The sequence below is a fragment of the Lathamus discolor genome, chromosome 5 (assembly GCF_037157495.1).
Source record: "Lathamus discolor isolate bLatDis1 chromosome 5, bLatDis1.hap1, whole genome shotgun sequence".
Classification (NCBI taxonomy): Eukaryota; Metazoa; Chordata; class Aves; order Psittaciformes; family Psittacidae; genus Lathamus; species Lathamus discolor.
The window spans coordinates 87,226,159-87,239,319 of NC_088888.1; positions in this window are offsets into that span (position 1 = coordinate 87,226,159).

Genomic DNA, 13,161 nt, shown 5'->3' on the forward strand with positions numbered 1-13,161 from the left:
TTGGCGATGCAACTGGCAACTCTTTTCCAGAAATCCCAGCAACTCCTTCTTCCTTAGGAAAGGTTTCCATCCTCCCTCTTCTTCTTCCTGTGTGGTGGATAGAAACTGAAGAGGAATGAAGCATTTCTGGGAAAAAGTGGTACTTTGATTGGGACACTGGGCTGCTGGTCTCTGTATAAATGTCAGGCCTTGGCACCGGCTCCTCACAGGCTGTCAGCAGTATTTTTATCCAGATCAGGAGTGCTACAAGTCTGTTTATGTAGACATGTTTTTCCAGGATGGGTCAATGCATCAGACCCTTGCTCCTTTGCTGTCTCCTGCAGAGGTCTGAGCTCCAGAGTCCTCTCACATTTGACCTCCAAGTTTCCCAGGCATCTCAGAGCACAGACCTCTAGACAGCACCAAGAGACCTGTACAGGCTTAAACCACAACAACTGCCCAAACCAGCAATCCCCAAGTCCCAGACAGAGGGACTCAGTTTGGAAGGCAGGCAACAGGCACCGGCAATCCACAAATTGCAGTACGGTTGCTTTCTTTATCTCAAGAAGGGCTTAGCAGAAAGAGGTGTCTCAAAGTTCATATGAGACCCTTGTGGTGAGAGCACTTCTCAGGAAGTGGAAGGTCAGGTGCTCAGAGGATTCAAGGGCACATCATCTTCACATACAGTATCTAAACCAATTCCTTAACATATTTTTAAAAGGGTATCTGGAGACGACGGAAAGTTTCCATCCTCTTTATTGGACTTTGCTACCACAGAGAACAAAACAAAAGGTATTTTTAAACCCCTGTAAAAATATGCAATGTGCTGGCATCTTCGTTACTGTCCAGTGTTCTTCCTGCCTAATCTCAAAAAGCATAACAGAGAGCAAGAGATGGCCAAGGCCAAAGGGGATTTTCGGAAGACTATAAGGTCTTTTGTAACAAGGGAGACAAATAAGATAGAAGTTCTTCTCTTGGAGAACAGACATCTTGGGGTTGGGGGGGTTGATATGACAGGGGTATGTAGAATTAAATCAACTAAGTTAACTGTGGAACTGATCACTGCAAGATGTTACAGAGGCAGGTTTCAGCAGGGGATTAGCAAAATCAATGGAGACGTTTAGCTACAGTTGTTAGATAGTGGCATCATCATCATTGTCTTTACTATTACTGTTATTATCTGCTTTAATACTCAGCATTCTGGTTGATGTGGCAAGGAAATCCCCAAACCACAGGCTGTTGGAATGTGGGAAATATGTCAGGGAAGGATCGTTTTGTATCAGCTTTTTCTCATGTTCTTTCCCTGAGCATCCACATCTGCCAGGGAGAAAACACCCTCTGGTATGACTTGGCACTGAAGAGAGGCAGCTTCCTGCGGGTGAGAAGCTGTGCTCTTGCACAATTGCAGGTTAAATGAGAAGAGAGCATAGGAGAAAGAAAGGGCTGCATCCTAGAAGGCAGGTGTTGGGTCAGGAGTCCTGGGGTTTGGGGCCTGGATCTGTGTTCAAGCAGTCACAAGTAAACTACAGAAGAAAAGAATATGGACCACTCAGACCTCTCCCCTGGGGTAAACTCCCAGTCACCGGGTCTACCCTGCTTTCCAGGGGGCCTTGACCAAGCCTGGTGGCTCCTCCTGTGGGGTGGTTGTTAGTGGCTTAGCATGCAACTGAACTGAAGTCCTCGACTTCCTGTGCGAGCCCTCCAAACACAATAGCATTGCACAGAAGACAGGTAGACCAGCTGTAGCCATCCTGCTGTGTTGCTTGGCAAAAGGGTGAAGCCTGCCCAGCCCTCTCAGTAGTCACACAGAACTCCTGAGAGGACACGAGATTCTCTAACAACCTTGATTAAGTGGGATGTAAGGATAACTTCAGTATTTCCTACTGACTTGGCTATACAGCAGCATTTTAGACAGTTTTGCTCCATGCTTATGCTCTAGGCAAACTCAGTCATTCATACCTTTCTCCCAAACTCAGTCATTCATACCTTTCTCCCAAACTCAGTCATTCATACCTTTCTCACAAACTCAGTCATTCATACCTTTCTCCCTAACTACTCAAATAATGTACTAATCTACCTCTAGTTGCTCTTTCTCATGCCCCAGCTACCTTCCCAATCATGTGTTATAACCTTATTAATAGGTACAGCCCACATCTTGGGCAACACTTCTCTAGCAGCCTGTTAACCTTAACTAGCTCTCTGATGGAAGTACTGGTTGCTTTCAACCACAGAGATACCTAACCATATCCATGAGATGGAAAAAGAGTTTTGGGCTCATATACAGAAAAGCAAACAGACCTGGTTGGCCATATATGCACAGAAAACATACAGTAAGTTATTCTCTGCATGGTCCTAGCCCAAGCTGACAAGAGGAACAGGGAGAGGGGGAGGAGCACAGAGGGGAAGAAAAAGGGTGGAAGACAAAGGAGTTTTAATAGGAGTTCTCATAATTCCTCAAATTTGTACCAACAAACCTCATTGTACCTATAAATGTTTTGCGGGGCCTTTCACTGTGTCAGGTTACATTGGTAGTCACATCAACAACTTGGCTTTAGCTGGCACAGAGCAGAGCATATGTATATCCTTCTATGCCCACTCTGCAATGAGTGATTCCCTCTTATCCTCCCTCCTATCGACGCTTGCTTCCAACTTCCAGTTTGATGCCCTTTTCCTAGAGCATTTGCAGTACTTGGAGAAGCCCTCCTGGTCTTCTAAGTATAAACCCATGTCTCTTCCTTCTCACAGATTTCCAGTGCAAGGCATGTGTCCAATACTACTGACTTCGTGGTTCACTTCTCAACTTCTCCCAGTCATATGGCATTTGTCTAAAAATGGTTGCACCTCGAAGCAGAGATGTGTTACCTGTGAAAACTGTGCAGGCAGTGCAAACCATTGCCTGATGTAACACATGTCCAGAGCACTTTATATCAAAATGAGGCAGGCATTCTGGTTCTCTCACCTGTGTTGTTGTAGATGTAGAGTTACAGCACTGAGGTTACCTCAGCATTACGCCAACAATAAGTGACAGGTTAAAATCATCCAGCAGGACGGTTTTGCAATTGGAATGGGTAAACAGATTATCTTTTGTTGTTCTTATCCATTCACCGGTAATGTTATATAATCTACACCAGCACTCAGGGTTTGTTTAACTGTATGAAGACAATATCCTTAAAGTCCTTTGCAAATACACTGAGTATACAGAAAAAAAACCTGATTACCCGTATCATAAGAGGAAGGCAGACTACGAGCACAGTACACTTGCTTGCTGCCCAGTCCTTTCTACTGCAGCAGATATTACCATCAAACAGCTAGAGAGAGAAACAGCTAGAGAGAGAAAGCTGATTTCCCCCTTTTGAATGTTGCATTTGAACTGCACATTTTACAGGAACAGCAAAATAGCAAAAAAGCTTAATTTTGATAAAAGATTCATCCTTTACAAAATCTAGAGGGAATGGTAGTGACTGCTGCATTTGGAGCTTTGCTTAGTTGTCCCTTTTGCAGGAGGTATGAAAGAATAGCATATAATTTCAAATTACTGCAATAAAAGACCATGGTTATTTGCACTGATATGTGTACTCACATCTTTCTGGCAATGTAAAAGAACCTGCATGGTACCCACATTTTAAAGCCTTTTCCCACTGCCAGAGGACACAAAAGCATAATTAGGTTGCAAGTGGTTTCTCTTATTTTCATCTTTTGCTACTTAAGATTAGTGAATAATTTAAGATTTTATGGTGTATCATAGAATCCTACCTCAAGTTGGAAGGGATTCATAAGGATCATTGAGTCCCACTCCTCACTCCTCTCAGGGCTACCTAAAGCTAAATCATATGACTAGGAGCATTGTCCAGGCAATTAGTTTGTGCTGTTTTCATAGCAAAACCAAAATCACCTCTTGCTGGAAGCTAAATTTCTTGTGGATCCTGGAAGAAAGAGTAAGAAATCAAGCAAAGACGTGTGCATACATTAGACCTTATTCTTGTACTTTCAGTAAAAAGCCCTCCATAAACCATAAAAATACATTTGTAGTTATCATGACATGTTTGGTTTCTGCAGTTGCTGCCGGTGAGAAACACTGCACTAGCATATCCTTGGTAGCACTGTCAAAATTCACAGGATCAGCTTAGGAATATTTCAATGTTAATAAGCATTGTGCTTGTCGAACAGGCTTATTCAGTGACCTCGGAGCAAACACTGAACTCAACAGCTGGGAGGGGACAGAGGGAAGAGCGGCTTTTGGGATAAAGTACAAGCACACCTTGGCCATGCATTGGAGGGGCCTGGCTGTTCGCTGGGGTTGAGGAATGGTTTGCTGACAAAGATGGCAAGTGCTGATGCCATCCTCCCCCAGCAAGGCATTAAAACTGTTTCTCCTTTCTACCAATGCTACTGTTTTCAAAGATGAATTGAAAACAAAGGACATTTGTTCTTATGGGTTTAAAAACATACAGTTTGCTTTATTTATAGCAGGAATAAATCTATTTCATTTTTTCTTGTTTGTCAGACATGGTTCTCTTTGGATTTATGGTCATTCATGTTCAAACACCAATTGTTTTCCCTTATGTTTCCAGAGGTGCTTTCTTATTCTTTTTAAGGCAGTTTTTCCTCTCTAACTGGACGACAGCAGAAGTAAATCAGCTTCCACGTGTTTAGATACAAAGGAACAATGAAACATTCAGCCAAGCTTGCCTCGACAGATTTTTTTTTATACTTCCAGGGCAATTTACAACAGGAAAACTGCCCAAGAGCTTAGAGGATTTGGGAGGAGGAGCTCCAAGCAGCAACTGTGACTCCCTAGGGAGATTAGGGGCCAGATCCTACCCTCCTGTAAGTTCCTCTAAGTTGTACAACTGCCCAGACAGAGCTGGGAGAAGAATTGGATCCATTTTCTTGCTGAGGGTAAATTGTGGCAATTAATGAGTTACTGTTTGCCAACTGAAGAGCAGTAACTGGGTGCTTGGCAGCCAGCTCCAGGTCTCTCAGCAGCGTAAGCATAATCCAGGTGTGTAGCCACTCTGCTTATGGTCCTGGAAAGAGGTGGAAGAGCAACGTGGGACCAGGGTGGACAGATGCAGGGAATTTGGGAGTGAGTGCAGCTGAGACAGGCAGCCCACTGCTCCTCTGGCTTGCTCCTGCTGGCCTGCCCTGTTCGTAGCACAGTGAGTCCTGCCTTGTCTTCTCAGCCTGTGGCAGCTGTGGCAGAAGACTTGTTCTTTAAATCCCTGTGTAACAGGTTACCCTGTGGGCTGACAGCAAACAGGTAATGGAGGCCAGCTGTCACCAGGGAAGCTGTCAAGGTGTTGATGTCCGGTTGCCTGCACATATGCTTCCTTAGATACTAGGTGGCACTTACATGGGGTTCCTCTTCTGACTGGAAGCACACAGCCCCTAGTGAGGCTGAAGCCATATTTTGGACCTTGAGAGCAATTTCCAGTTGTGTGTTCTGAAACCACTGCAAAATTATTAACCCCCTTGCTCTAAGACATGAAAGCAATGGCAGGGGCGGAGGGAGGAGGTCATCACCTACACCTTGTCAGCCAGGAGCTGCAGTTGAGACACAGCTCAAACACGTCCCCCTAGCACTCACAGCACCTAGGACCTGAAGAAAGGTACCGATTCGGCTCACACTGCCGAAGGTGATTTCAGCAGGCAATGTGCAGTCACATGGGCTGCAAAACAGGCAAGGCCCTAGGAAAAAGTCACCAGGGATGAGTAATTATGAGAGATATTTGATTAGCTGCTGCTGGGCTCCAAGTGCTGTGTTTCCTGCCACACTCAGTGGCTCTCCCACTAGTTGCCCTTTGCACCATGGCCGGCCGGAGGGCTGAGCAGAAACAGTGACAGCCACCAGCGTTTTTTCCTTCTGGTTTTTTGCCTTTCTTTGGGAGGAGGAGGATTCTGGTGCACGGTAAAGCTGGGGAGGCCATTTGCCTTCAGCTGGCTGGACTGCTGGCACTAGCAAATGTTTCCAACAAAGCTGAGCTTACAGCTTCTACTGCTGTTTTAAAATAAGATATTTATGGTTCTGGGCTTTGCTGCTGGTATTTTGAAAAGAGAATGTTAAAATATATTTGATACGAACAGCTGTATCCCTTACAGTTTTACAGTTTAGTTAGCCTGTTCAAAATGTCACCTTCCTTTCCAGGCAGCACATCCTTGTCACCATCTCTTCAAACATTATCTGATTTCTTTCTGCTCCTCAGTTTTGCCCTTAAGATAGCTTCCCTTTGTTTTCTTTCTAGTGTTCTGCATCATTTCCATCAGCTTTCGGGTTTACTTTCTGAGTTTCTTTTTTTGATTCTTTTTCTCAGCTAACAAAAATGAACAGCCGAAACGTAAATATTTGTGATTTTAGTGATATGATGTAATGTAAAAAGGAGGGAGCCACCGGAAGGAAGTACGTATTTTTAGAAGAAAAAGAGGATGTTCTAAAAGTACCTGCAGAGAGATGCCAGCAACGCTGGTAACGATGTTGAAAAAATCGCATATGCCGCGGGTGAATGCTTTTATGGTCTGGATTTATCTGAGGAATGAATCCTGGCCTGGTGGAGGAACTGTGGTCCTGACTACAGGGATCAGTTTGTTCTTAATTTAAGACGACAACATGACTACACAAATATAGTGAAGAAAGAGACTTCTGTGATCCTCTGGTGAAAGAGGCCCAGGCACCCCCATGCTGGGCTGCAAGGTTGCACTCAACAGCCATGGTTGGAAGAGCACAGACTGACAACCTGGAAGAGATATTAGTCAGTGGGAGCAGAAATCCCAAGCAGAGGTTCATGTTGCTAACACAAAACTACCCTGCAAACAGCTGAGACAAACATTAGGTACTAGACAAGGACAGAGACAGACTGGCTCCCAAACTTCTGTTTAGCTCCTGTCCATTCAGCCCCAGCCCACTGCCGTTCCCAACAGGTAAGAGCAAGTCTCTGTAATGATGCAGGCTGCGATGCTGTGCCACGTGTGGCATCAGGACAGTCACATCCAGCACTGGCTGCTAAATCGAAAATAATTAAATTTAACTTTTCATAAAAACCTGGACCATTTAAATACAAGAAGAGGCTTGCAGCTCTCTCACCAGCCAAAGCCTCTGCTAAATACTGTGCTCAGCAGAGGCAGCAGCTCTGAATAATGCCAATTTATTTCCTTCCTTAAGGTCCATGGCTTGCAGCAGAACTCTCAAAGGATACCTCCTTCCCAGCCCTGAGTTTTCTTTGCAAAAACATGCTCAGGACTTCACCCTTCCTGTTCGCCCCGTGAACCTTGTGCTGCCCTCCTGCCTCTGCCACGTGCCCCAGAGAGATGCCTGCTGTGGCCTGGTACCACTTGCCCCAAGGCAGGGCAGGGCACATTTGCTAAGGCTCAAGCAATGTAAAGGGCACGGCAGGAGTACTTAGTCCCTACAGATCTGCTGTAACCTCCATGCGGGATGTAACCAACAGCTCAAACTGCCCCTGGGCATGTCGCTGAGCACCTCCCCAGGCCTCCCAGGAGAGTAGGGAGCTCTAACCAAGCCAAGCCCAGCTTGTGCTGGGATTGAAGCAAACGCTCTTGGCCTCCTGGCAGAAAAACATGCCTTGAAGTACCTCGGGGAGTGGCCCTCAACAGCACATCCTGAGGCAGGAGGCCAAGAGGCAGCGCTGACTAAGGCCGTGGAAAACAAAACACGAGCTTCCCGGCAAGGGCTGTGCCAAAGGCCTGCACCTGAGACACCATGGCCGCGCTCCGAGCAGGCAGACACCGCCATGGGAGCACCATTCCCAGTGTCAGGATTCAGCCGGCGAGCACTGACCTGAGCAGCCAGGGCAGCCCTGCTCCTCACCCGTCATTTCTGGTGTCTGCAGTTACACTGCTCTGCTTATGGTTTTTGCAGAATGCAGAAGTGTTGCCCATCAGATAAAACTGAACTGAATGCAGAATTCGGTTTGTTCCCTTCACAAGACAAGGGTTTTTTTCAGATGAAGTGGCATTTAAATGGGGAACATGATAAATATAGGGGGTTTACAGCTTTTACCCTAAGTGATGTAATTAGTCATGCTCCAAGAACGGTTTGCCAGATGAAATCCAGTATTTAGTTGTTGTCTGAACCAATGTGAGGCTCATTCCTTCTGCTGTTAAAATGAATGGCAATTTAAGTTCAAGAAGAAGCTGGGCCCTGGTTCCGTGAAAATGTAAACCAGATCTTACCCTCTTGGCGCTGCTCTTTCTTTTAAAAAGAAACCATTAAACCTACACCGTCTTAAGTTTCCCTCCCCTGTAAATATATGTTTCTAAAGAGGTTTAAAAAATATTTCACTCTTTTGACTGTTTCCTTGATATCGTATTCCCCATAAAGCTGGGTGTTTCAGCAACTGTATCTGAGTTTCTCAAAGCGCACAGGACCAGGCAACTTCTGTGTAGGGGATGGTTTTTCACAGCTGTGTGACTTTGGGGGCTCTTACACTGTGTGTCCTAACAAGCCTCAGGGACATTCTTGAGACACTGGGAAGCAGATCCCTCCCTGCCACCGCCTGCAGACATGCTGCAGTTTGCAAGTGCCAGTAACAGCGCTAGTTTGCTCTAAGGCTTCACTGACAAACAGAAAGAATGACTGACCTGAGAGAGGCCTGGTCAATACACGCTATTGTACAGCTGCTTTCTTTCAGTTCTAGTTGTATGAGACCTGTCGGCATGGTTTTTGTCCTCCTTGCAAATTCAGTCAAAGAAAGAAGGGCTAATACAGGGAAATAAGGCTTTAGAAAAAAAAAAAATACGAAAGAATAAAATCAGAAAATGTAGTAAGGGTCCATTTTTGAGAGACTGCAAGCAATTAAAGCAAAAATAACACGTCCATATTTTCAAAAGTCTGCTTAAAATCAGAGGTGGAAATGAGAGGTCTAATCCTGAGTACCTTCTAGAAAAGAAGACCATCAGCAGAAGCAAAATGCAGTAAGCACACACCTGTGTTTGCAGTGATGACTGACACTAGTTCCATGATCACTTAATCCAGCACAAGCACTCATTCAAGCAGGAAGTGATGGTCCTGCCTTCCCACTGCTCCCAGCTCTCATTCCCATCCACTTCCTTGCACCCACACCAATGCTCATGCAGTCTGACAGAACCTAGTACTCACTGAACAGGTTCCTTCTGATATCTCATACAAGCAGGGTTTAATGTTTCAATACTAAATTACTTATTTGAAAATATTTGACATTACACAGGACTTTAATTTAGCAGACCGATACAGCAATATACTGAAACACAACTTAAGCATTATAAGCAATTGCAATACACAGTTGAATCACACTACAAACATGCATTGCATTATCATTCTCTGTATGTGCTGGGGAAACAGTTGGACTTGATGATCTTAAAGGTCTTTTCCAACCTAGTTGATTCTATGATATGCTGTCACAATTCTGGACATTTCCAGTCACCAGGCAGAAATAGGTGCATTGAAGCCAGCTGAAGGCCATTGTCCTCTTCCCAGTTAATTTTACTGGATCTTCAATTTTTATATTCCATGTCGGGCTGGGACATATATATACTTTCCTCATGCTGGTCTGGCCTGCTAAGGAAGATCATTTCTCCTGATCATTTTAGGGCATGCCAATTACACAACCAGTTGATGCACTCAACTGATACAGTGGTCTATCTACAACAAAGGTCACCTTCCCTCTGGTCCCCTTGGTGTTGAAATAAGTTTAGCTTCCTTTACGACAGTTGTGGTCATTTCCTGTGTTCTTTGCTGAGCTTTATGACCACACCACCCTCACCTACCTCCTCTGAGCCGTTTTCCACAACAGGGGTCTGTTGACTGGTCACACAGCCATATGGACCACACCTATTCATTTAGGTAAGCATGCCAGGAAATGTGGCCAGGCACTAGAACTCAGGCATCCATGTTTAAATGAGAAGAGTAATGCCTTCTGGCCATCTCCCAGCCAAGCTCCCAAGTTCTGGGGTGTGATCCAGTGGTTAGCACAAGGAGGCATCACTCTCAACCAAGAGACTATGTGTGGACACCCTGCTGGAGGTGGTGACTCTACAATGAGTATGACAGTGTGGTCACAGGCATCCTCAGCGCCAGAGAACAGCCTGGGACAAGTCTGATACCCTCATGCTGGTGTAGCCTTCTTCAAATCTTCACTGCTTGTGCTGTGTTCATTCCAGCCACAGTTCAAACCCAAGATCAGGTGAATGGCAACAAAGGACACTTGGAACAAGCAGTCGCAGAAAGTCAAGGGTGAAATAGTAGACCAGGCCTTTGATGGCAGCCGGACTAAGCTGCCCAGGCCACTATAGCCTGAAAAAAGATGTCACAGGCACTGTTAAGGGCAATAACTGCAAGGCTTTCCAAAGAACACCCCATCTTCTCCATCAGAAAGGGCTCAGTGGAAAGCAAAAGGGAGATCAGATAGGCCAAGATATTGCAAGGAGCAAATCCACAGCTATAACTCTATAATCCCTCATTAGTCTTTCAGATACCAGGATATCCATATTAGTTGCTAGTTTTCAAGGAAAAGGGACTCACCTTACTGACCTGTGGTCTGGTTGATGCATTCTGGGGTTTACCAGGAATGAAAATTGTACACGTACAGTCCATCAGGTGAAAACTGAGTTTAAATAGCCAAGCTTCATTTTCCTATAAACTTCTACCCCCTGTTCAAGCTAGACAACAGATCTAGACAACAGATGAAGGTCTTCACTGTGTCCTACCCAGACAACTTGCTGCCACAGTTCAGTATGTGAGCTATTAGGTGATCATGAATTGGGACGCATATTTTATAAAGCTAATGTTATGCAAATATTTCATTTAGGAAGCATAAACTTCCCCTGCTAATTCATGACAAAATACATGCTGTGCATTGTAGAGTATAACGGTGCAGTAAGGAGCACTGATTAATGTACGTATTAAATAGATGAACTAGTCCGTGGTGCTAAAATACACAGAGCAGAGTTCAAAGCTTTTCAGCGCTTGTGTGGCCTGGCCTGCCACTCCTGGGGACAGTCATCCTTTAAAGTCTGGGCACTGGGAATGCTAAGCCTTTTCATCAAAGCAATGCTCCAGATGAAATCAGTTTTTGAGTCGTCTGGCAGAGGACAGGGTTGAGGAAAGGGCAGGGGAAAGGCAAGTGCTCTATCTTGAAATAAAATGTAAGATCCAAACGTAACAAAGCTATCTGTTGGAAGCAAAAGGGGAGTTAATAATCCTGCCCCCAGGTCACAGCCCTCAGGAACTCCTCACTGCAGCAGGCACAGTCCACACACAGCTGAGAAAGAGACGTGCCTTACTATTCAGGCACTTGCAGGGCCAACATGCATAACTGCTTCAATGTCAGAAACCAGCCAGCCATTATTAACTGAAACCCACTTTCCCACTTTCCTTTAAAGAAGAAAACTCTCCACTATCAAAAGAGGGAGTTAGGCTCAGTAAGTCTGCAGTTCTGATCTTAATGGGCTTCACGCTGTTGCCATTATTAGACAAGCCTTAACCATGTGGGTGGAAGCAGAAAGCCTGCCAAGAGCTAGGAGACAAATAAGAAACTATGTAAAGAATGGGGATTTCTGATGAGAGCTTCTGATGATGAATCCCCTGCTACTATGATCGTGAGAACAGGGCCAGAAGTCTCAGCTCTGAGCTGCCTTTCCTCTGCCGTCAGCGCTCTCACTGCGGCATTGGAGCAAAAATGCGATGGTTATAAAAAGCAACATGATCAATGATCCATACAAGGGATCTTACAAAGCAACTACCTTGTCAAAATGATATGAGGAGGAGCTATTATAGCAAAAAGCAAATAGGCCTTGGTGATGCTTTTTTTTTTTTCCTCATAAAAGTAGGTTGAAGAATCCAAGACACATCAAAGCTGGCAGTTTATTGAATTTGGCAGTGGTTCAAAGCTAGAACCTCCTGTTCGTGCTGCTTAGAGCTCACACACACTATCTGCAAGAGGTAAGGGATGAGGAGCGCAGATGCCTCGCACAGAATAAAGGAGTGAACTGATAATTCTTCCCGAGTTCTGGAGGATGCTCTATGCAGCCCCCAACACACAAAATAAACAGCAGAAAGTGCTGTACTGAAATAACAAATCCCTGACACTTAAGGCTGGCAGAAGGTATAAAGGAATTATTTTAAAAAATACACTCCATTGAGCCCCTGGTATAAAATATAAAGACAAGAAGAGTTGTTTACAAAGACTATCCATGCATTTAAATCCACACAAAACGCTGTATTCAAGTGAAAGGTGAGGAGGGTGTGAGGATACCGCCTATGCTGGAGCTAAAGCTTCAAAGCGGTTTTTTCTCAGCGACGACTGCATCCGGAATTTAGCACGTTTCAGCAATAAGTAGGAGCTCAGGCAATTTTTAACTTGTCTAATTATAGCATGTTGGTAGCGATACTATAATTATGAGAACAGAGACACTCTCATATATATGCTTAGAAGAGTTTCTGCTGCCAAGGAAAGGTGTTAGCAACAATAAGTGTCCCCTGTATACGCCGAGCTAATTTAGCTTATGTTAAAATATATGTAAGGGCTCAGACCCTAAGTGGTCCCTTCAGCTGAACAAGTCCCCATGCAGAAGCAGTAGCTAAAAGCATTCAGTCCCCAGCAAAAGCAAGGCATGCTAGCTTTGATCTGCAAAGATTCAGGCTGATGTACTTCATTTCTCATTTCCAACAGGAAGAGCGAGCAGAAACTGTTTTGTGGTTGAAGTGATGTGGTAACTCATTAAACAGCAGTAACTTGGCATTTCTGAGTTCCGGCTGTTTTGTCCTGACACAGAGAAGCCATCCCAGAGATGAAAGGGTCCTGAGACATCCCACAGCAGCCATTCCCACCCAGAGGCCGGAGGCAGCAGTGAACGAGCCACAGCGACTTGCAATTTTAGGAAAACTCAGTGCATAAAATTACTTCAACAATAAACTAAAACCAGCTACTATTCCAACCGTACTAGATCTCTACCTTTTAAATAAGAAAAACACAATTACAAGAATGCAGAACTCTTCAAAATTTGTAGGTAAAAACTTGGTGTCTAAAGTTATCAAGTAATAAGAGTACAGCTATTAGCCATTGATAGAGGCAAACCAGAAAATAAGATTGGTTCAGAAACAGACTCTTATATCACAGAAAACACTGAAAAGATAAACCCTAAACGCAACAGACAAAACTGCAACAGGACGCAAAAGGAGGAAGTTGCCTC